Source organism: Macaca nemestrina, chromosome 9 (genome assembly GCF_043159975.1).
Source record: "Macaca nemestrina isolate mMacNem1 chromosome 9, mMacNem.hap1, whole genome shotgun sequence".
NCBI lineage: Eukaryota > Metazoa > Chordata > Mammalia > Primates > Cercopithecidae > Macaca > Macaca nemestrina.
The window spans coordinates 38,291,187-38,312,558 of NC_092133.1; the positions used below are offsets into that span (position 1 = coordinate 38,291,187).

The 21,372-nt window shown below is 44.5% G+C and overlaps 1 protein-coding gene across 25 annotated transcripts in view; it reads left to right on the forward strand.

Annotated features, from left to right (window-relative positions):
* LOC105478501 (sorbin and SH3 domain containing 1) overlaps positions 1-21,372 on the forward strand; it is a 253,390-nt gene that overhangs the window by 55,384 nt on the left and 176,634 nt on the right. For 24 of the 25 annotated variants that reach the window (XM_071069396.1, XM_071069405.1, XM_071069420.1 and 21 more), the window contains exon 2: positions 16,355-16,440. The exons of the other annotated variant lie outside the window; for it this stretch is intronic. The gene's annotated coding sequence lies outside the window, so the exon portion shown is untranslated. The remainder of the gene's footprint in view (positions 1-16,354; positions 16,441-21,372) is intronic. 25 annotated transcript variants of the gene reach the window in all.

A 21,372-nucleotide genomic window follows, 5' to 3' on the forward strand; every position in this document is an offset into this window, starting at 1 on the left:
TTTGTACATACCAGAACAAGTATCTTCTAACTGTATTTGAGTCTTGATAAAAATGAGTGTAACACGCAGCTGTTGTCCGGGTGCGGTGGCTCACGCCTATAATCCTAGTTCCTTGGGAGGCCGAGGTGGGCGGATCCCCTAAGGTCAGGAGTTTGAGACCAGCCTGGCCAACATGGTGAAACCCCGTCTCTACTAAAAATGCAAAACTTAGCCGGGCGTGGTGGTGGGTGCCTGTAATTTCAGCTACTTAGGAGGCTGAGGCAGGAGAATCACTTGAACCCGGGAGGTGGAGGTTGCAGTGAGCCAAGATCATGCCACTGCACTCTAGCCTGGGTGACAGAGGGAGACTCCCTCTCAAAACAACAACAACAAAGAAACCATGCAGTGTTACACGTTCTCCCACCTGCCCTACTTCTCTTACCTTCACCCTTAAATGCTTTCTCTTTGGAAAAATCACTTGGGTGCAGTTTGTTGAAACTGGTCAGCAAATTATTGTTTCCATAGGTCTGGCATAAGTCTCATTAGAAATGATTTTATGAGGCAACCGTAAAAGGAGCTGGTTTTCTCAGTATTTAGAAAACTCTTGTTTTCTAAGTAGTGAGTGTATTGCCAGAGGTTCAGTTTTGTTTTTCTTATGATTTTGATTTATTTGAGTCTGATAGAATGGTATCAGTGACATGAGGAATAATTACAGCATCTTTTGAAATTCTATCCTGGAACCCCACCAGGAACTGACCCAGATTGGTGCCAAGGTACACATAATAGGTTTTAGGTTTTTGAAAATTGGAAATGCTAGGCTTTTTGATACTTAAAGACCATTGTTTTAGTGGGTGGAGTTCTTTTTTGATCTTCTAAGTTTAAACTTTTTATTTCGGGGTGGCCAGTGACCGTCCTGTGTTGTGAGAGTTTAAGAGGCCTCTGAGAAGCAAGACCTGCATGTGTGTGTGTGTGTGAGTGTGTGTGTGCACACATGTGAACATACACTCACATTTGCACTGTCTTCATTTTGCTGACAAGTTTTAAGCTTTTCTGGACTTTCTGCTTTTACTGAATCTTCAGGATGCTTGCTATCTTAGGAAATTTAGTATGATATTAAGTCTTTAAATAAAGATACAAATAATTTGCTTTAAACCAAGAAAAAGAAAGAGAGAAAGAGAGAGACTGGCAGCAATAAATTAACATGTTAACATTGGTGGACAGATTCTTGTGTTTTCTCTGAGACTTCCTTTGTTTTCCCAGCTTTCTATGATTAACATGTATTACTTTTATATTAGAGAAAATGATTTGTAAAAAAGCATGGTTGCTTTGAAATTCATTCTCAGTCTGCCGATGGGATAACAAGGTAGAGAATACAGGAGGGATGACAGATTGGAGCTTAGGGACGTCGGGAGCCGGGGCTGCCATGGGAACTGTTGTTCCCAGCCTTTTTGTCATCAGAGACGCCCTTCTTTTGTTTTTATACTTATTTATTTTTCTTCTAAATACCCCTTGCTCTGAAAAATTTCATCCAACCCAACACCATGTTTATTAAGTAATAATATATTTCCCCACCCTTGATCAGTCGAAGATAGACTTAACTGCCTATTAGAGTTACCCGAGCCTTTATGGAGTTGCTACTGTTCCAGCTGAGAGTAAAGATGTGTGATGTTTGAATTGACTCTCGTGTTAGACATTCATCTATGTCCTCTACATTCATTTCTACCTGAGTGGAGTTTTCTGGGCTGTGGACCCAAGGCTGAGGCTCTGCGGTTAGGGCTCTTCTGTGTTTTGGACCTAGGATCCCCGTATTCCTTCTGACACTGGAGGCCAGAAATAGGCATTTTTTGTGGCTGGGAAATGCCTCCTCCAATCCATTTTGGTCCTAATCTAAATGAGGAAGAAGAGAGCCAAATTCCCCAACTCCAGTGTCCACATACTCGGGTTTAAACCCGCTCCCGTGGAGTCCCGCAGAATACGGGAGGAGGAGCTTCTGGCACCGTTTCCCAGCCCTGTGCTCCAGTTTTCTGGTCCCCCTTTCTGACGCTCCTGCTGGGGAACTGTGAAAACAAAGAATGGTAACCATACAAGGAAGCAATCCAACTCAAACATCATAAAAATTAATTTAAAATGTTAGTGGATCTCTTGTTGAACACCAACGGGAGAGAATTAAATTATTAATGCCTAGGAAAATGAAATTCTTTCTCCGTCTCTACCACTTGGTATCTCGTACACGATGGCAGCTGCTCTTCTAGAAACTCCCTTTTACTTTTCATCTCCTCACTCTCCACAGCCCTCCAGGAATAGCGGGGCGTAGAAAGCCTCCCATCCCTTTCATCTGGACAGGTCCCGAAGCTAGAGGGGGCACTTGTGTTCTTACAGGATGACCTCAGTTCCATTCCAAGGATAGGGTATAGAACAAGAGTTTTTAGTTTTTATTGGAACATGGACCCCTTTGAGAATCTGATGAAAGCTTTGGACACTTTTTCCAGAAAAATTATATGAAAATAACTAACATTTATGTTGTAGACATTGTGCTAAGCACTTAGGTGTATTATCTCTTTTGATGCTCATCACAACCCTGTGAGGTGTAGGCACTGTTATCTCTGTTCTGCAGATGGGAACACTGAGCCACTGAGATGTTAAAAGATTTGTCCAGGGATACACGTATCAAAAGTTGTGGAGTCTTTGCATATAATTTTAGTTGGTGCTCAGGTTAAGATCTTCAGCTCTAGATTATGAGCCACCACCTGCAATTACTTAAAGACAGATGTCTGTACATGTAACAGGGTAGCAGGTGGATACTAACCCCCAGGGCTGGTGACCAACCTGCTTGGCAGGGTGGAGAAGGAAGGGAAAGGCTGCTCTTGGCTCCCCATTTGCAGAGTCCTCCCCCGTCCTCTTCGACCAATTAGGTGAATCTGTGTGTGGGTTTCTAAGTGTCTATGCTTTGCAGCGATCCCACACAGTTATCTAATTGGCATTTAATGTGAGCTGGGAAGTCAGACAATCTGGGCTTCTCTCTTGGTTTTGCTACCACCAGACTGTGCGACTTGGGGAGTCATTCAGACCCTGTGCGCTCATCTGCAGACCAGGGAGAATGAACTCTGGACTTCACTGGATTGGGAGGGTCTTGCTACAGTGAGAGGAAGTCACTGCCTTTAGTGCATCTTCCTGTGGCCCATAAGTGGCCTGTTAGAAATAGTGTGCACATCTTTTTCTTATTAAGATTAGGGCTCCCAGAAACTGACCCGTGACTGCTGACCACACTTGACATCTGCAGTTTTTGGAGTTGCAGTGAATGTTTTCTTAGAGCTCCAATCAATGATTAGTAATAATTAAGATTTTATAATAGCTTGTACCCCCTCTTCTGTCTGCCCTTCTTCCCACCTGTTTGGCCATGACCCCCATGGCAGGTATCCTTAAAATCACAGAGCTGTGAAATGTCAGTGCTGGAAAGGAACTTGATCACCTATGGCCAGCCATGCCATTGTGCAGAAATGGAAATAGGCTCAGAGAGGTGCAGAAACTTGCCCAGGGCCACACAGCTAATCCATAGGAGTAGAGGCTGGGTCATATTCATCATAGTTTCTCTGTTTTCGTCCTCACTGCCTCTCAAACTTCCTCAGTGCATGGAGAATGGAGGAACAAACTATTTGTACAAGCAGAGCCATTTTAGAAGTTCTTCACGGCGCTAGGCCCACAGTTCCTCACTTTCAGGTCATTGTTAAACTTCTCTAAGCACCAAGATGAATCTCTGCTGTAGACAGAGACCTGGGAAATATCCCTGTCTATTTACTGTGTTATCCCAGGTAATGTAGGGATAGATATAGCCAGGCGGTGTGTTGAGAGACTTTTGGAGGTCAGGGTGGTATGGTTTATTAATGGCTGTGCTGGAGTTCTCTCTGCAGCAGAGGTCTAAATTAGATATAAAGAGCATCTTTTCTGAAGCTGGGTCCAGCTGATCTGAGCGGTGACATTCAGCACTACTAGGCATTAGCTTCTAGCATCTCCCACCTCTTGCCACATGCCACTGTGAGTATTCATGGACTTTCTCCTCTTCTGTCTGTGAAAGAGAATTCTATTGTCTATTACTCAACTTTCTTAGTAACACTACCTTCTAAGGAGAAGTTTCTCTTGGTTAGTTTAGTGCCTGGGCCTTTTTCATGTGGAGTCAGGGCAATGAGTAGAGGCTGAATTAGAGAACTAGGAAGTAGGGATGGTCAGAGTGTTTGTGTGTGTGTGTTTGTGTGTGTGTATGTGTGTAAGCAGCTACTGGCATCTGAAAGGGCCAATACTTGTAGGTGAGAGGAGAGAATGAAGGCCAAAGGAAAGGAGGAGGGAGAGGAAAGTGTTTATCAACTGGGGTTTAGGGAGAGTGAGGAGATGAAAAGTAAAAGGAAGTTTCTAGAGGAACTGTCTGTGTTTAGGATATCAAGTGGTAGAGAAGGAGAAAGGACTTTGAAGATACTTTCCTGTGCATTAATAATTTAATTCCCTTCTTTTGGTGCTCCACAAGAGATCCCCTAACATTTTAAGTTAATTTTTATTATGTTTGAGTTGGATTGCTTCCTTGTATGGCCACCAAATGGACGCTGGGCTACGTGGAGACCCAGTTATGTTCAGGCGACACTGGTCTGTTCTATCTGGGGCTGATGGTGAGGCAGTAGAGTGTGAGAAGCACATTCTGGAAGGTGGGTGATGGCGGAAGTGCTCTGTGGCGGGGGGGCCTCAGGCTGATTTGCTGAAGTCAGCTTGTTACTTCATTCTGCACAAATCCCAGATCATTTTCCTGTGTTAAAAATAAAGAAATATGTCAGAGTTCTCAGATTCAGTGCTTATTTACTTCATACCCTCTCTTCAAAAATAATTTGAGGCAGTTTGAATTTAGTGGGGAAATGTGGCAATTCATTCAGACTGTATTTTTTCCATAAATAGAAAGGAAATTTGCTTTGAGAAGAAAGAATAGGTTGAGTTTCTAGGCCACATTTTGCTGAAAGAAATATTATTGGGGAAGGATATTTTAATTTTTGTTCTCCAAGAAATTGCTCTTTTGTTCTGCTTTGAGGTGGAGGTGGTTTAGCACAGAGTGGATTTTTAGACCAAGGCAAGGAGCAGTGACTGTTTAGCTTAGATAAAGAGAGTGCTTTCTTCTATCTGTGCCTCGTGGGGTCGAATCGATCTGTGTGAGCTGCCTGTCCAACATTCACGTTCAGTGAGATGACTTCTTTGAGTGGCTAAAGGCCCCAGAACAAACAGGCTGCTGGGACTTGCAGGTCTGCGCATGGAGCTTCTTTCTGTTGCCTCCTAGAAGGGCAGAGCAATGCTTCTGCGGAAGAGTGACATCCAGAAGACTGACACTCAGATTTCAGGCAAGAGTACCAGGCAAGAGCAGGAAAAAAGACCCGCCTGGTACTGCTGGTAAGTAAATAAGCATCACAGTCTTATTTACTTATTTATTTATTTTTTTAGAGACAGGGTCATGCTATGCTGCCCAGGCTGGAGTGCAGTGGCTGTTCACAGGTGCGATCATAGCACATTGCAGCCTTGAAGTTTTGGCCTCAAGCCATTTTCCTGCCTCAGCCTCCCGAGGAGGTGGGACTACAGACCCACACCACCATGCCTGGCTTCAGCAAGGTCTTTTTAGCCCATTGGCCAAGCTGTTGGGTACCTTGAAATTGTCCATATTTTTTGACCCCCGTAAGGGGCCCTGTGTGAGGGCAGGAAGTGTCAGCTGCCTTCTGATGTTTGAAGCAGTGCCCAGGGCAGACGGTGATTGCCTGCCTAGGTTTGAAAGATCTCAGGAAAGCAGCCCTATGCTGGCAAAAGGCTTGTGACCAGTTCCTGGTCTCTCCGTGGGCCACACCTGCCTTGTTCAGGCTGGTCTGTCTGACTGGCTGGGGAAGTCCCCAGGGAGTCTTGCTGATATTGGTCACTATTTCTCAGCTGTGTCAGTGTTTCTCAAAGTGACTTCTAGACCCCAGGCATCAGGATGTTCTGAGGCGCTCGTGGGAAATGTGTGTGCCTGGACCCATACCGGGTGGACAGAGTCAGAATCTCTGGGGGGTTCGGGCATCCCAGATGATTCCTTTTACCCTGTAGATGGAGAACCACTGTCCTACTTCCTGCCACTGTGCAGAACTGGACATTGTGGTGAGTAAGTTTGAAGCCAGATGATCCTGAACTCAAATTTTGTGTCCTTAAGGAAGGCGGGGAAGGAAGAAGGGCCGGCGGTGTGCAGGTGTTGAGTACCAGCTGGGAGAAGATGTGTGGTTAGTGCTTCCAGCTCTCTTCTTTTATGTGCGCTCAGCAGCAGCCCAGGGTGTGGATGTTATCGTGCCTGTGTACAGGGGAGGAAACTGAACATCAGAGACTGAGAACTCGTTTAACATCACACAGTTGGTAGGTGGAAACCAGTGTGGCCAACCTTCTTGCCTTTTCAGTTATGACTGTAATCCCCACTCTAGAATGATGAGTGCCTCCTTGAGTCTGGCTGTGCAGTAGACATATGATATGAGCTACATAGGTAATTTAAGACTTTCTAGTAGCCACGTTAAAAAAGTAGAAACAGACAAAATTAATTTTAACAACACTTTTTTCTAACTCAGTATATCCAAAATATTATCATCATTTCCATATGTAATTGTATAAAAAAAACCTCTCAGATATTTTACATTCTTTTTAAAAATTCTGAGTCTTCAAAATCCAATGTGTGCATGACTCTTACAGCACATCTCAAGTCACATTAACCATATTTCTTTTTTTTTTTTTTTTTTTTTTTTTTTGAGACGGAGTCTCGCTCTGTCACCCAGTCTAGAGTGCAGTGGCCGGATCTCAGCTCACTGCAAGCTCCGCCTCCCAGGTTCACGCCATTCTCCTGGCTCAGCCTCCCGCGTAGCTAGGACTACAGGTGCCTGCCACCTCGCCCGGCTAGTTTTTTGTATGTTTTAGTAGAGACGGCGTTTCACCATGTTAGCCAGGATGGTCTCGATCTCCTGACCTCGTGATCCGCCCGTCTCGGCCTCCCAAAGTGCTGGGATTACAGGCTTGAGCCACCGCGCCTGGCCTACATTAACCATATTTCAAGGGCTCAATTGCCACCTGTGGCTGGTGGCTGGCGACGTATGTCCCACCCTGCTGTCCAGGTAGCCAGGGATCAGAGTTTTCTAGATCACTGATTTCCAGGCACCCCAGGATGGATTCATGCTGGGCAGACTGCTTGCGTGTCACCTGAGGAGAGGATATTAAAATTCATCCATCAGGCTGGAGCCCCAGGTGATCTTTTTGTGTAACCTGGTTGGAAATGGCTGTGCTAAAAACATTCACTGGCAATTTACTTGGGTTGTCTGTGACTATGCCCGCCCCCTTTTCAGGGACAGTTGCATTCCAAGCACGTTCTCTAGGAGTGGGGGGGTGGTGGGGTGGTAAGAAAGGTGGGGGAATGCACACCCTGAGGGTCTTTTCCCTACCTTACTAAATAGAACTATAGTTTCAGTGGAGAAAAGAAATCCTATTTATTTTTCTGAATGTGATCTTGCATAAGGGGTGGAACCTTTCCTTTTGATGGCTGAGAGCAGGATCCTGTGTTCTTAGGAAAGGCGAGATGAAAGAACCAACATACTTAGGGGAGAATGAGATATTGTGTACTTAAGCTGTGTTCTTTTCCAGTAGTTTGATTTTAAAGTTTATTTGCTGACTTAGAGTAAGAAATTGGGTCCAGGAGTCTAAACCTCAAATGCTTCAGAGGTCAGGCAGGTAGCACGAGATGAAGGGTAAGAGATTGAAGACCAAACTGTTAGGAATGTTCTCCTCTCTCACAAAAATGTTGTGGTCTTCCTTTTTTCTGGAAACATAAGACTCTTGACCTTTCGTTTTCCTGTTTTGGATAGATAAATATTTATCTTTTGTAAGAGAAAACCCGGTGCGTGCAGTTGGGATCAATGGCAGCCAACACTCAGCTTTGGTGTTAGGGAGATGAATCGGAGAGCCATGGCCGTTTACAGGGCAGCAGCTACTACCCGGCTCCATCCAGTTGTTCTCCTTGAGGCCCAGTGTTGCCAGATCCTGTTATTTTTAAGGAGAAGCCACATTTTGAAATTATAAAAGGTTTGGCTTTATAAATTTTATCATAATTTAAAAATCATTATAAGGCCAGGCATGGTGGCTCGTGCCTGTAATCCCAGCACTTTGGGAGGCTGAGGCTGGCAGATCACTTGAGGTCAGGAGTTCGAGACCAGCCTGGCCAACATGGTGAAACCGTATCTCTACTAAAAATACAAAAATTAGCTGAGCGTGATGGCGGCTGCCTGTAATCCCAGCTACTGGGGAGGCTGAGGCAGGAGAATCTCTTGAACCTGGGAGGTGGAGGTTGCAGTGAGCCAAGATTATGGCACTGCACTCTAGCCTGGGCGGCAGAGCAAGACTCTGTCTCAAAAAAAAAAAAAAAATTCATTATAGACTCACAGAAAGTGGCAACAAATGGTACAGAGGGATCCTGTGTGTCCTTCACCCCACTTCCCCAGTGTTAATATTTTAGGTAGGTATAGTATGACATGAAAACCAGGAAATTGACATGCTGCAATCTATAGTTCTAATTCAGATATCACTTGTGTTGTATGTACTCATTTGTGTGTGTGCACACATGTATGTAATCCTATGCAGATTTGTATAGTCACCACCATAATCAAGAAAACCTTTGAGGCTGGGCACTGTGGCTCATGCCTGTAATCCCAGCACTTTGGGAGGCCAGGCGGGAGGATTGCTTGAGCCCAGGAGCTTGAAACCAGCCTGGGCAACATGAGACAATATCTCTGTAAAAAAAAAAAATAGTTAAAAAGAAAATCTTTGGCTTTTGAATTATTTGTGCAAATATAACATATTGAAAACTTTGTTTAGGTCTAAAGAACATGCCATGGGCCTGGTGTGGCCTGCTGGACCTCCAATTTTCAACCTCTGTTCTAGTCTAGCCCTTTCTTTCTTTTATTCAGATAAAATTCACATAACACAAAGTTCATTGTTTTAACCATTTAAGTAGACATTTTTTTTTAGTATATTCACAAAGGTTTGCAACCATCACTACTAATTCCAGAACATTTTTGTCACCCCAAAAAGACGCTCCATTTAGCATTTTCACTCCATTCCCCTCTACCCCTTTCCCTGACAACCAACAATCTACTTTCTGTCTCTATAGATTTATCTATTCTGGACATTTCATGTAAATGGAATCATATAGTATGTGACCATTCGTGTCTGACTGGGCCTTTTATCTTACAGAGGAAGAGACTTAGGGCCAGAGAAGGAAGGTGTCATGCCCATAATTATACTGCTGGCAAGCACCCTAGTCTGGACTTGAACCCAGAACCAGTACTCTGTGTACCATACCTTTCTGCTTGTTAGCATTCAGGTCTTCAGTTTGATGATGATGATGGTGAAACTACCACCCCAGCTATTTCTTATCAGTTGGCTTAAGTAAGCATGCATAATAACAATAGTTCTGTTACTTGTACTGAGTATTAATATTCTGCAAAGAGTCACTTTGGAAATGGGAATTGTCAAGGAGCAAACAAGATAGTTTAGTTCAGTGTGTGTTTATTGAGTGCCTACTATGTGCCAGGCTCTGGGCCAACAGGGATGAATTGGATGGGTCCCAACCATCAAGGAGCAGTCATTTGGGGCAAACAAAGAGATTAAAGATAATTTCCAGATGTTGAGGGCAAATATGACTGTGGGGCAGAGGGAAAGGGTATCAGTTCTAGCCTGGGGGTGGGGTGGTGGTGGTGGTGAGGGATGACTTAAGGGGTGGAAGGAAGCTACCAGGTAATGAGGTAGCAGAAAGATGTTTTAAGCAGTAGAGACCTGAGCAAAGGTTTAGGCATGGGATCCAGAGAGCTGAGCCATGAGCTCATTGGTGGTGATGGAGGGCGAAATGGGGTATTGGAGATATGGTTCGAGGGGTGGGCTTGGGTTAGAGTCTTGAAGGTCTTGAAGTCATAAAAGGTCAGACATCCCTGTGGATGTCTGAATTTTTCAAGCTGAGGATGGCTGAATGGGAGCAGAGTAAGAGAAGCCAAACATGGGAACTAGGTTTCCTGGGAAATACCCAGGTCTGAACAATTGGGGTGGAACTGGGGGTATATGGTGGTGGAACCAGTATCTAAGTAGCAACAGACTTGAGAAGAATCAAGGCAAGAGAAACCAAGAGACCCAAGAGAGGCCATGGTGAAGTCCTGCCCATGCTTCATGCCATGATGAAGATGCCACGGGGCATCTTTAAAGGGCTCTTAGGCCTGTTCCCACCGGCCTGCCGCCGCCTCCTTGTTTACCCGCCCACCCACTCAGCAACATTTTACTGAGTACTTGCTATGTGTTGTGTTGCTGGGGGTACAGCAGTAAACAAGTTGGGCAAGATTCTTACCGCCTAAAGGGAAATATGGATAAATAAGATAATTACAGATTGTGAGAGGGTCTACAAGGAAAGCGGCTTTTGCTGGCGAGAGTAAGGTTAGGGAGTCTGGGCTGGCCCCAGTGAAAAAGCATATTTGATCTGAGCTCTCAAAAGTGAGAACGCTCTCTTTCCCTGGTGAGAAAAAGGGGAAGAGCTTTGCAGGCAGAGAGAACAGCAAATGCAAAGACCCTAGTGGGGAAGGACCCTCTGGCATGGGGTACCCTGGGCTTCGTCGAGATTTTTTCAGGGGGTCTCAAATCAGATAGAAAAGGTTTCTGGAGATCTGGCCCTACACTGTCTTAGGGAGGGGGAGGAGAGAGAACCATTAGCTTTGGGAGGAAGAATACATATCCTAGTGGAGGAAAAATTGTGAAGTCATTGTGAATCATTGAAAGTAGGCATGCTTTCCTTTTTTTTTTTTTTTTTGAAGGGGGAGCTAAACTCATTTTGCTATTTTTCAACTAATTTCGTTATACTTTATGAGCTTTGTGTCATTCAGAGAACTTGGAAACATTCATTCTCCCTCCTACTAAATCAGCGGAGTAGGTGGAAGAGCTTTAAAAAGCTCTTGAGGATTCATCTTCCTTTGCCAATGGATGCAGGAGGAGGACAGCTGGGCAATGGGAACACAGCCAGGAGGTGGTTGGGAAGTGGGAGCCACCTCAGCACTGAGGACCCGGGAAGCTTCAGTGGGGTTCACATCCTGGAGATGTTGGCACCGGTTATGGCCCCAGTGGGTTTTGTTATGGAAAAGAGAGAAGTCTTTTTCAAGGTCAGAAAAGGGATTCATTTTACATATTAGAACATCATCTTAAATAAAATAATGCAGTGTGATTTAAAAAAACACTGCCCATGGCGGGGCACAGTGGCTCACGCTTGTAATCCCAGCACTTTGGGAGGCCGAGGCAGGCAGATCACAAGGTCAAGAGTTCGAGACCAGCCTGGCCAACATGGCGACACCCCGTCTCTACTAAAAATACAAAAATTAGCTGGGCATGGTGGTGCGTGCTTGTAGTCCCAGCTACTCAGGAGGCTGAGGCAGGAGGATTGCTTGAACCTGGAAGACTGAGGTTGCTGTGAGCTGAAATCATGCCACTGCACTCCAGCCTGGGTGACAGGGTGAGACTCTGTCTCAAAAAACAAACAAACAAAAAACAAAGAACAAAAAAACACTGCCCAAACATGAAATAGATGACTTCTGATTTGTTTCCTTCCCAAGTTAGTCAGCCTCAGGGCCAGTTGGGTATTTTCTCCCCTGGACTGCCCGTGTTTGTTGATGGAAGAGTTGGAATTTGTGGAGGGAGAAGGAGAAGAGAATATGTCGTGAGCTCAGAAAGCAGCTTGGGCCTTGGATTTGGAACAAGAAGAGAGGGACCAAGTCTGAGCTGAGTGGCATGAAATTCGAGGTGTATTTTGAAGGAAACCTGAGGGCTCCAAGGTGCTATATTGGGATACAGTGAGCCAGTCAAACAAAGACCCCTTAAAATTTTAAAACAACAGCAGTAACAAGGCAAAGCAGAAATGATTATATGGATCCCTGTCCATATATAGGCTAGTGGGACAACAATGTGAAAATATAAGTGATTCATGCTAGGAAGGAGAGATACATGGGCTATGAGAACTTGTAACAGGAGAGGCCAGAGTGTTCCAGAGTGGGTTGGGTGGTCTGGATTGATGTTTGGTAGGAATGAGGGTGGCAGAGGCAACTTTCACAATGGTTGGTATTGATCTGTATTCTTGGGATGGGGGACGAATAAGGGAGATGATGGTTCGAGGTCTTTGGCAGGGCCTGGGATGACTCTTGTGAGGTCTTTTGGAGAGCTGGGACAGAGAAAGGTCTTGTTTTAGGCCAGAATATAACAGTACTGCAGGGAAAATTAGTGAATCTTTTAAAAATTGAGGACCACCACCTGGCGTGGTGGCTCACGCCTGTAATCCCAGCATGTTGGGAGGCCGAGGCAGGCGGATCACGAGGTCAGGAGATCGAGACCATCCTGGCTAACACGGTGAAACCCTCTCTCTACTAAAAATACAAAATATTAGCCGGGCTTGGCGGCGGGCGCCTGTATCCCCAGCTACTCAGGTGGCTGAGGCAGGAGAATGGTGTGAACCTGGGAGGTGGGGCTTGCAGTGATCCGAGATCCAGCCTGGGAGACAGAGCAAGACTACTTCTCAAAAAAACACAAATAAATAAATAAATAAAAATAAAAATTAAAGGCCACCAAGAAGGGGCAAATTATGATCTTGAGCTTTTCCTAAACTTCCTCTTCCACCATGCTCTTCCAAGTTTGCATTATGGCTCACATGGAGGATCCTTAGGTTGATGGGAACACCTGCCTGTCTCCTTGTTCCTTGGAAGGATAGTATGGATTGCTGCTGGGCCTTGCAATCAGGAAGGTTGACCTTGGTCAGCTGTGGGTTTCTCTGGTGCTGGCTGCTGCCTGAAGGTCACCTAGTGGTACCTTGTAATGTTGGGGGAAGAGATTTCTGCAGGCTGGTGCATTCAGGGAGCCAGTTTACTCTGATCCGTCCATCATCTTTGCGGTACACGGCATTTAGTTTGCCAGTCTTAGCTTGAGATTACTCAGGTTGTTACATGACCACAAAGTGGAAATCTGGAAAGAGAAGTGCTCAGCCGGGCTTGGCAGGTTTGCAGGTGCTGCATTGATCGGTAGAGTTCTGCCCTTTGGTGGGCAGGAAGGACCTGATCAGAGTGCTTTGGAGCTATTCCTCGAAGGCCATCTGCATAACTGGATACTCCCACATCCTTTGTTCTGCCAGAGCAGTGAACCCACACAGGTGTATGAAGGCTCAGATCTGCTGCTGAGATTGGACACCTCCATTCGTTTATCAAGAGGCACTGACATTGGGTCATGGTGTACAAGGGATGGGGCAAAGAGGAAGGCCACTTCACTACCCATTTGCTATTCCGGCTGCTGGCATTCCTTTTTTTTTTTTTTTTTCTTTTTTTTTTTTTACATTTATTTAAAAGAAGTTGTGATTGTTGTCATAGTGTGATGCAGAGAGTGGGTAAACATACCAGGGATGTGCTACTCCCCTAAAGATCTGGATCCTTGGCTCCTTCCTGGAGGATGCTGAATTCATGTCCTTGAAGAGGTTTTGGAGCTTCTGAGACCTCTAGGTGAAATACACTCTTTTGATATTGGACATCACCATCACGTGTGAGGAGGTTCTGGACAGTGCTTGGACCTCCAGACCATAGATTCTGATTTAATGGCTCTGGTACGTAGGGGATTATTTTGTTGCTGTAGTTCTGCAGGTGTTTCCAATTTTCAGCCATACTCGGGAACGTGCCCACTAGTTACTGATCCAGGGAGGCTCTTCCGATTCTTCAGGTGAATTCTGCCTCTTTGTTTCCTCATACGGGCCTTGAACTGGAACCCTACCCTTGACTACCTGTTCGGTCTTTACTCCTCTGTGTGCTTCTTTCCAGCCTGTGTTTTGGAGCGCTTTTCCCCAGCTTTGCCTCAGTCTAGATCAGGGCTGGCGACTCACTTCTTTCTTATCTATGAAGAAAAGGACGACTCTATGTGCGGATTTTGATGGGCAGATATTCTGGAACATTTTTTCACAAAGCTTCCTGCTTGAGGCTCAAATGCATAGTAGCTTCTTGCTGTGGAAATCCAGGCCCTGGGGTGGAGATAGACAGGGCAGCCTTGACTGGTATGAGAAAAACATCTTTATTTACTGTCTTCTGTCCATCATGAAAGGCTTAGTATTTCTTTATTTCTTTTTTCTTTTTTTTTTTTTTGAGACGGAGTCTCACTCCGTCACCCAGGCTGGCATCAGTGGCGCGATCTTGGCTTACTGCAACCTCCGCTTCCTGGGTTCGAGCAATTCTCCTGCCTCAGCCTCCTGAGTAGTTGGGATTACAGGCGTGTACCACCATGCTTAGCTAATTTTTTATTTTTAGTAGAGATGGGGTTTCACCATGTTGGTCGGACTGGTCTCAAACTCCTGAACTCGTGATCCACCCGCCTCGGCCTCCCAAAGTGCTGGGATTACAGGTGGGAGCCACTGCACCTGAAGGCTGAGTATTTCTACCACCATGTTTCTTACGTCCTGCAGACTCTGGGACAGCAGACTCCAGGGAGTCATAGGTAGGCACTGCCAGGAAGCAGGGCTGAATCGGTGACATTTTTGTTATGGGCACTTGTCAAGATAAACTTCTGTAAGTGCATATGTAGGGCTGTGGATCAAGTTCCAGCAGATGTTGGGTCACGTGGCATTAGGCAGGGGCTTTTAAGACCCAAGGCTAATAAGAGATCTGGACAAGACCAAATTGTAGGGGCTGTTCTCACCTCCTTGCTTTTGCCTCCATTGTCCTCCATTTCTCCCTGTGCCTGGTCCACTCCCATCCAAGCGTTGGGATTTCCTGAGGCCTCTGTCCATGCTAGGAAGTATCTTTTCACCTCCACTATATCAGGTGCCCCTGCTCAGTGCTCCCGTAACACAGGTGCATACTGAGATCACTACACTTACCGTAGAGGGTTTAGCTCTGGGGCAAAGCATTTGACTGCAGATCACTACACTTACCCATTATTTTATAATTCATTTTGAGTGTCTGGATCTATCTTTTATGCAGATAGAGCAACTTGAGGGTCTTGTTCACTTTTGTATCTCCATCACCTTTCATACTTCCTGGAGTGTAATGGGGCTCAATAAATATTTAAGTGAATGAATCAATAAATTCTTTGTGGGAGTGATATAAATAAGTACTATCAAGAGCTTATTGTTGAACATTGCTTTCTTATTACAGTGCTGTTACCTTGTACATAAACTTATTTACAGTCTTGTATTCAAGATGCATACTAAGGGAGATTTTCCTAGCAGACAAAGTATGCCAGACAGTTTGGGACACTGAGCACTTTTGATGTATGGCAAGCATTTTAGTGGAAAGTGGGGTGCTTCAACTGTATTTCCTTGACTTTGATACTTCTCTGAAAGTATTATTTTTGATAATTATTTTTAATTAATTGTGTGTATTTGTTTATTGTATTAATTTTTTTGCTTATAAAATAGTATAACACTAGTATGTAGTCCAGCATAGTGAAATAGTCCTGGATTAGGCAATCGAGAGACCCAGGTTGACCTCTGCATCTAACTATGGGAGCGGGCAAGTCAGTTTCCTGCTTTCATTTAATTCATGTAAAGTGGGAGTGTTGTACTTGTTTGGGGGTTGCAAATGTCTGCAGGAGTGAGGCCACCAACTTGAGTTACTGTATGTGCTGTACCATTTTTTTTTCATGGAACTAGACCCCTTTTGTTTTCCCACTTTTGTTAGAATTATAAGTAGAAAATATTTCTGTACCACAAGAAAAACAATAATGCAAGGGTAATGACTAATGACAACCCCAGTTCTTCTCTGTGTTGAGGAGACAGTAGCGAGTGGTGGGAACTGTGGTATGTTGGAGCAGCCAAGCCTGCCTATGAAGTGTGACTGCTTTTAATGCTTAGCAACACCTGATCATTTTCAGACATAAATGTGGGCCATGTTGACAGGTCTGATTTTTTTTTTCTTTCTTTAAGAGAAGCCAGAAATCTGAGTTTTTGTGTGATAACTCTGATTTTTATGTTTGGCTCAGATTTTCTAAGCATATCCACAGATGAAATGTAACACTTCCACCCTGGATGTCACCCCTTGTGCTTTCGGTTTGTGATCTCCATTAAAGATGATCTGTGAAGCTGCCTTCTGCGCAAGATCCTGTGATTCTAATGAGTACCATTTCAGCTGGTGAATTAAAGATTCTTGTTCTGCTTTGGGAAGTCAGAGTGGGGAAGGAAATTGGGCTAAAAGAGATAGGGGTTTAGGCCTAAATTGCCTGGCAAATGGTGTTTAAATGAGTCCCCTTGGGGAGAGGCCACAGGGTGCCTGTGATTCACACCAGGTGTTTTGTACATTTGTGATTGCAGGAGTTGGCATCGTTTGGAAGAGTTCGTGAAACCTTTCTGCCCAGAGCTCCTGGACCAATGCGTCTTCCCACCACCTTAAACCACTGGTGAATATATGTGTTTTTTTCCTTCTTCTCAGTGAAGGGAAATACTTTGTTAACTGTAGAATGTTATTTGTCCTTTCTATTAGAGAAGGAAGGATACTGAGCTGGGCCTAGGCATATCTGGGTTTTGGTACTTACTTGGTTCTGCCATTTTTACTGTGGGATTGTAGGTGAATTCTTTGACCTCCCAGGCCCCAGACAGAGAAACATATCCTGCTGTTTAAGGATATGTTTGCTTTGCAGACTAAAAGAGATAATCTATGCAAGAAGTAATGTATGCACAAATGCTTATATTTGCCCAGGGAGAATAAAGTCCTAGGCAAATAGAAGGTAATACTGTTTGGCTCTGAGATGTAGAGCAAGGCAATTCTCGCCCTACCTGCTACATTTATTAACTTTATTAACACACTTTTTCAAGTTGGAGTTCCAGATGTAAGTGTTACAGTGTAGCTGCCATACTCAGCCCAATTCAACTGATCACCAGTTTGGGGCTTTCTACCTTGACTTTTGTGATGGTCATAGACATCTTCATCTGCTAGTCTCATAGGGGTATTCAAGCAGGGCACTTCTGAGCCAACAGATACATTTAAGTGTGAAAACTGATATGTTGGAAACAATGGGGTTTAAATACTTATTTTCTGAGACTTCCAGAGTGGTTCTTCAACAGATTTCCATTCTCTCTCTTTTTTTTTTCCCCTTCCTACCAGTATAGCTACCATTTTCTTGAAAGATGAATTAACGACATTTCACAATTACTTTCATTTTTATTTGAGATCAGAGAATTTCACAGTTAACAAATGTTCTTCTTTTTCTGAAAGAAACTTAATTACTTATCACAGCAGGTACACGTCTTGCTTCTATGACAGTTGAAAGAGGCAAAAATATGTCCTTAATAACAGTGTGTTCCAGTGCTGAGGTGAGAGTGCCTCCAGGTATGATAGCTAGTTGGTGCTGGAGGTCTTAGGTGAGATACTGAGGGTAAGGACCACCGTGGGCCAGGGACGCTGAACAATGCTTGCATCTTTATTTCAGCTACTCTTTGTAGAGAAAAGCTGGCCTGGTTAACACTGACTACCTGGTCAGCTCCTATGATGTAGATCAGGTGCTCTCGTGACCCACTGAGACAGATCCCAGTGGGATGGTCACCTGGTGAGTTTGCAGGGTGCTGGGGGTTGGAACAGGAAGGAAGGGCAGTCAGGATAAGCAGGCCCAGGATTAGGAAACCAGCTCAGCCACAGGAGGCTGGCTGTCCAGACTGCCCTGTCCAAGGGGACATAGTGACATTCTGAGTCCCAGAACCTGAATTCCATCTGGTAGGCAGGAAGAGCTCTGTAGTGGAAGTCCTCAGGGAAGCAAATGGCATCAGGTAGCAGGACACTTAATGCGTTCAACAAATATGTATTAATGCCTGCTCTGTGCCAAGGCACTGTTCTGGGGATTCAGTGGTCATAAGACAGACCGTGTCTGTGCCTCCCTGGACCTTAGATTTGAGTGGGAATGATAAGAATGTGAGCTCCATGAGTGCAGGGGTCTTTGCGTGTCTTGTCTTGTTTACTGTTGTATCCTCAGCTCTTAGAAGAGCACCTCACACCTGATGGGTGTTCACTAAGTATTGTGAGCAATACTATGAAGGAAGCAAATGAATAACTAAATAGACAATATAATTTCAGGTGGTAATGCGTGGTACGAAAACAGTAGAACAAGGTGAGGGGCTGACGGGGCTCTTTTTGAAAGAATGGTCCAAAAAGGGTTCTATGTGTGTGAGGGAGAAAAAGAAGATTGACTTTGTGTAGAGACCTGAGTGGAGTAAAGGAATCAGGGGAGGAGGAGGAGTGTTCAGGCAGAGGGAATAGCAAGTGAAAAGAAAGGCCGTTGACATAGGATAAGGTTGGCTTGGTAGGGGAACAGGAAGGCAGCCAGTTTGTCTGGTCTTGGTCTGGGGGTGTTGATAGGGAGGGAGAGTGATGTGAAATGAGAGTGGTAGGTGGGAGCCAGACCCTGTAGGCTATGGTAAGGAGTTTGATTTCTTTCCTTTTTTTTTTTTTTTTTTTTGAGACGGAGTCTTGCTCTGTCGCCCAGGCTGGAGTGCAGTGGCAGGATCTCCGCTCACTGTAAGCTCCGCCTCCCGGGTTCATGCCATTCTCCTGCCTCAGCCTCCCAAGTAGCTGGGACTACAGGCACCCGCCACCACGCCTGGCTAATTTTTTGTAGTTTTAGTAGAGACAGAGTTTCACTGTGTTAGCCAGGATGGTCTTGATCTCCTGACCTCATGATGCGCCCGCCTCGGCCTCTCAGAGTGCTGGGATTACAGGCGTGAGCCACCGCACCTGGCCAGGAGTTTGATTTTTACTCTGAGAGTGATTGGATTCCATAGTCCATGTGATCTTCTTTGTGCTTTAACATTTTTTCTCTGGATCCTGAGTGCAGAATAGATTCTAGGGGCAAGAGTAGAATCTGTATAACCTATATCACTGGTCCTTCCAGTGATCCAGGCAGGAGATTAGGGTGTGACTTGGATTAGAGTAGTGATGATTGAATGATACGAAGAAGTGGTCAGACTCAGGATATATTTTGAAGGTAGAGCCTTCTAGGTTGCATGTGGGGTATAAGTAAAAACAAGAGTCAAGGGTTAGTCCCGTGTTTTTGGCTAGGTGAATGACGTTGCTGTTCACTGAGATAAGGAGCAAAGAGGGACCCTAAGGGTTCTGTTGTGTCATCTTAGGTTTGAGATGCCCGTTCGATATTCCCATAGAGATGTAGAGTTGGCTGGGGCTGGAAATGGTATCTCTCAGAGTCATCGGCATATAGATGATATTTAAAGCCATGTGACTGAATGAGATCATCTAGGGAGAGAAAGGAAGAGATACATAGGATTTTTGACAGAGGAAAGAGGGAAGGCGAAGGCAAAGGGTAGATTTTCCATATCAAGTCCCTACTAAGAAGTAAATGAAGACATGCTAATGAATATGGTTTCTACTGTATGCAAATATGAATTATACAAATGAGATAATGTGATATAAAAGCAGTCATAAAGTCTCACCTTATGTAAAAAATTTCAAGTGCTATGACTTCCCCAAATCAAGAAAATTAGTTTCAGGATTGCATAATTATAAATCTGGTCAGCTGAGTGAATTATTAGCAAGCAGGAACATCCAGCAGCCTTTGCCAATAACCTGTAAGCTACATCTTGGGCACTGGAACTTCTACAAGCCATTTCAATGACTAAGTTTAATTTACTGTTATTACATTTCAGGGATTTTTCTCATTCAATAGTTATATCATCCAAAAGTTCATTAATTGAGGGCTCACTAAGTGAAAACATACCTGAAAATCAGTAATTTTGCAATGAAAAGTTAGATATGATAAAATTTTCTGAAGAAAGCCAAACAGGCACCATGACTTACAGGGCTACAAGTTAGAAGATATTTATGATTATCTTCAAAATATCAAGGATAAATGCTACAAGATAAAAAGTATACTGTGTTTGGGAGGCCGAGAAGGGCGGATCACGAGGTCAGGAGATCGAGACCATCCTGGCCAACACGGTGAAACCCCGTCTCTACTAAAAAATACAAAAAACTAGCCGGGTGAGGTGGCGGGTGCCTGTAGTCCCAGCTATTCGGGAGGCTGAGGCAGGAGAATGGTGTAAACCCGGGAGGCGGAGCTTGCGGTGAGCCGAGATCGCGCCACTGCACTCCAGCCTGGGCGACAGTGAGACTCAGTCTCAAAAAAAAAGTATACTGTGGTGGTTGTGGTAGATGTATGCATCCCACCTGTACCCCTCAACCACCATTGACTGATATGCGAAAATCAGTTCTGACTCACACACATCTTCATCTATTTGTGGGCTTCTGGCATAAAATGCAGCTGCTCCATATTTGCTTTGTCTGTTTCCCAGACAAATCGTCCTATTGAGCTTCTTCCATCTTCTCACTGGGCGCCTGAGTTTTCCCATTTTGAGGCTCCTAGTGAGTTCCTTTAGTCTTGCAGTCTCCAGCTGCCATAGACATTTTTGCCTCTTCCCACCATCACTGGCTCCAAAGCCTATTTGCCTCCTCCTCCCTCTGACTGCCTTTGTAAGCCTTTCAGATTAGGATCCCCCCCAATCCCCCTGCCTCCAAAGCTTTTTAATAGCCTCAAGATTTCCTTCTTTGAAAACATTTTCACTCCTTCCCTCAACCCCAACCCCATGTGGTCTTCTCAGGCCTTTTGTGGAAATGATGACAAAAGAGAGGACAGGATGATCAGCAGCATTCTAGAATGGGGTCTCTCCCTCCCGTGGGCATGGGCAGTGCTGATTTGCTTCTACATGTGTTTAAAGACTCCCCAGCTTGAGTGAAAACACTCTGAGTGGTACTTCCGGAACTTGGAATCTCTAGAAAAATGAGCATTGATTATGTAGTGTTCTCTGTCTATGACCAATGGTTTATGGCAAATGAGGGTTTCAGTGGAATGGTATTTATGACGAATGGCATCAACCCTGGTTTTCATTTGTTGTCTTTTCTCACAGAATGGAACCTAAATAAAATTAAAAAGAGTGAAACTTACTGGTAATTACAGGGGGAGGATTTTTCCTTCTGCTTCCTCCTTCAGTAAGTGATTTCAGGAATTAAAAAGGTATGGGACCTTCCCATGCCTCTGGAGACTTAGAGTGGTTGGACGTTTAAAAACTGGTGGTATCCTTCTTAAGTTAAACACACACACACACACACACACACACACACACACACACACACAAACTGCTGAGGCTGTAGAATAGTCTTCAGTGCTTGTATATTTGTAGACCATCTCAGGAGGAGATGCCTGAGATGAGTAGCTATTTTAAATTTTTTTTGTGGTATGTTTATGTATTATCTTTAAAAAGGATAATAATAGTATCCCTTTTATTCTTTATAAATGATCTAGAAACATTGAAAGTTTCCTCACCAGTTGGCT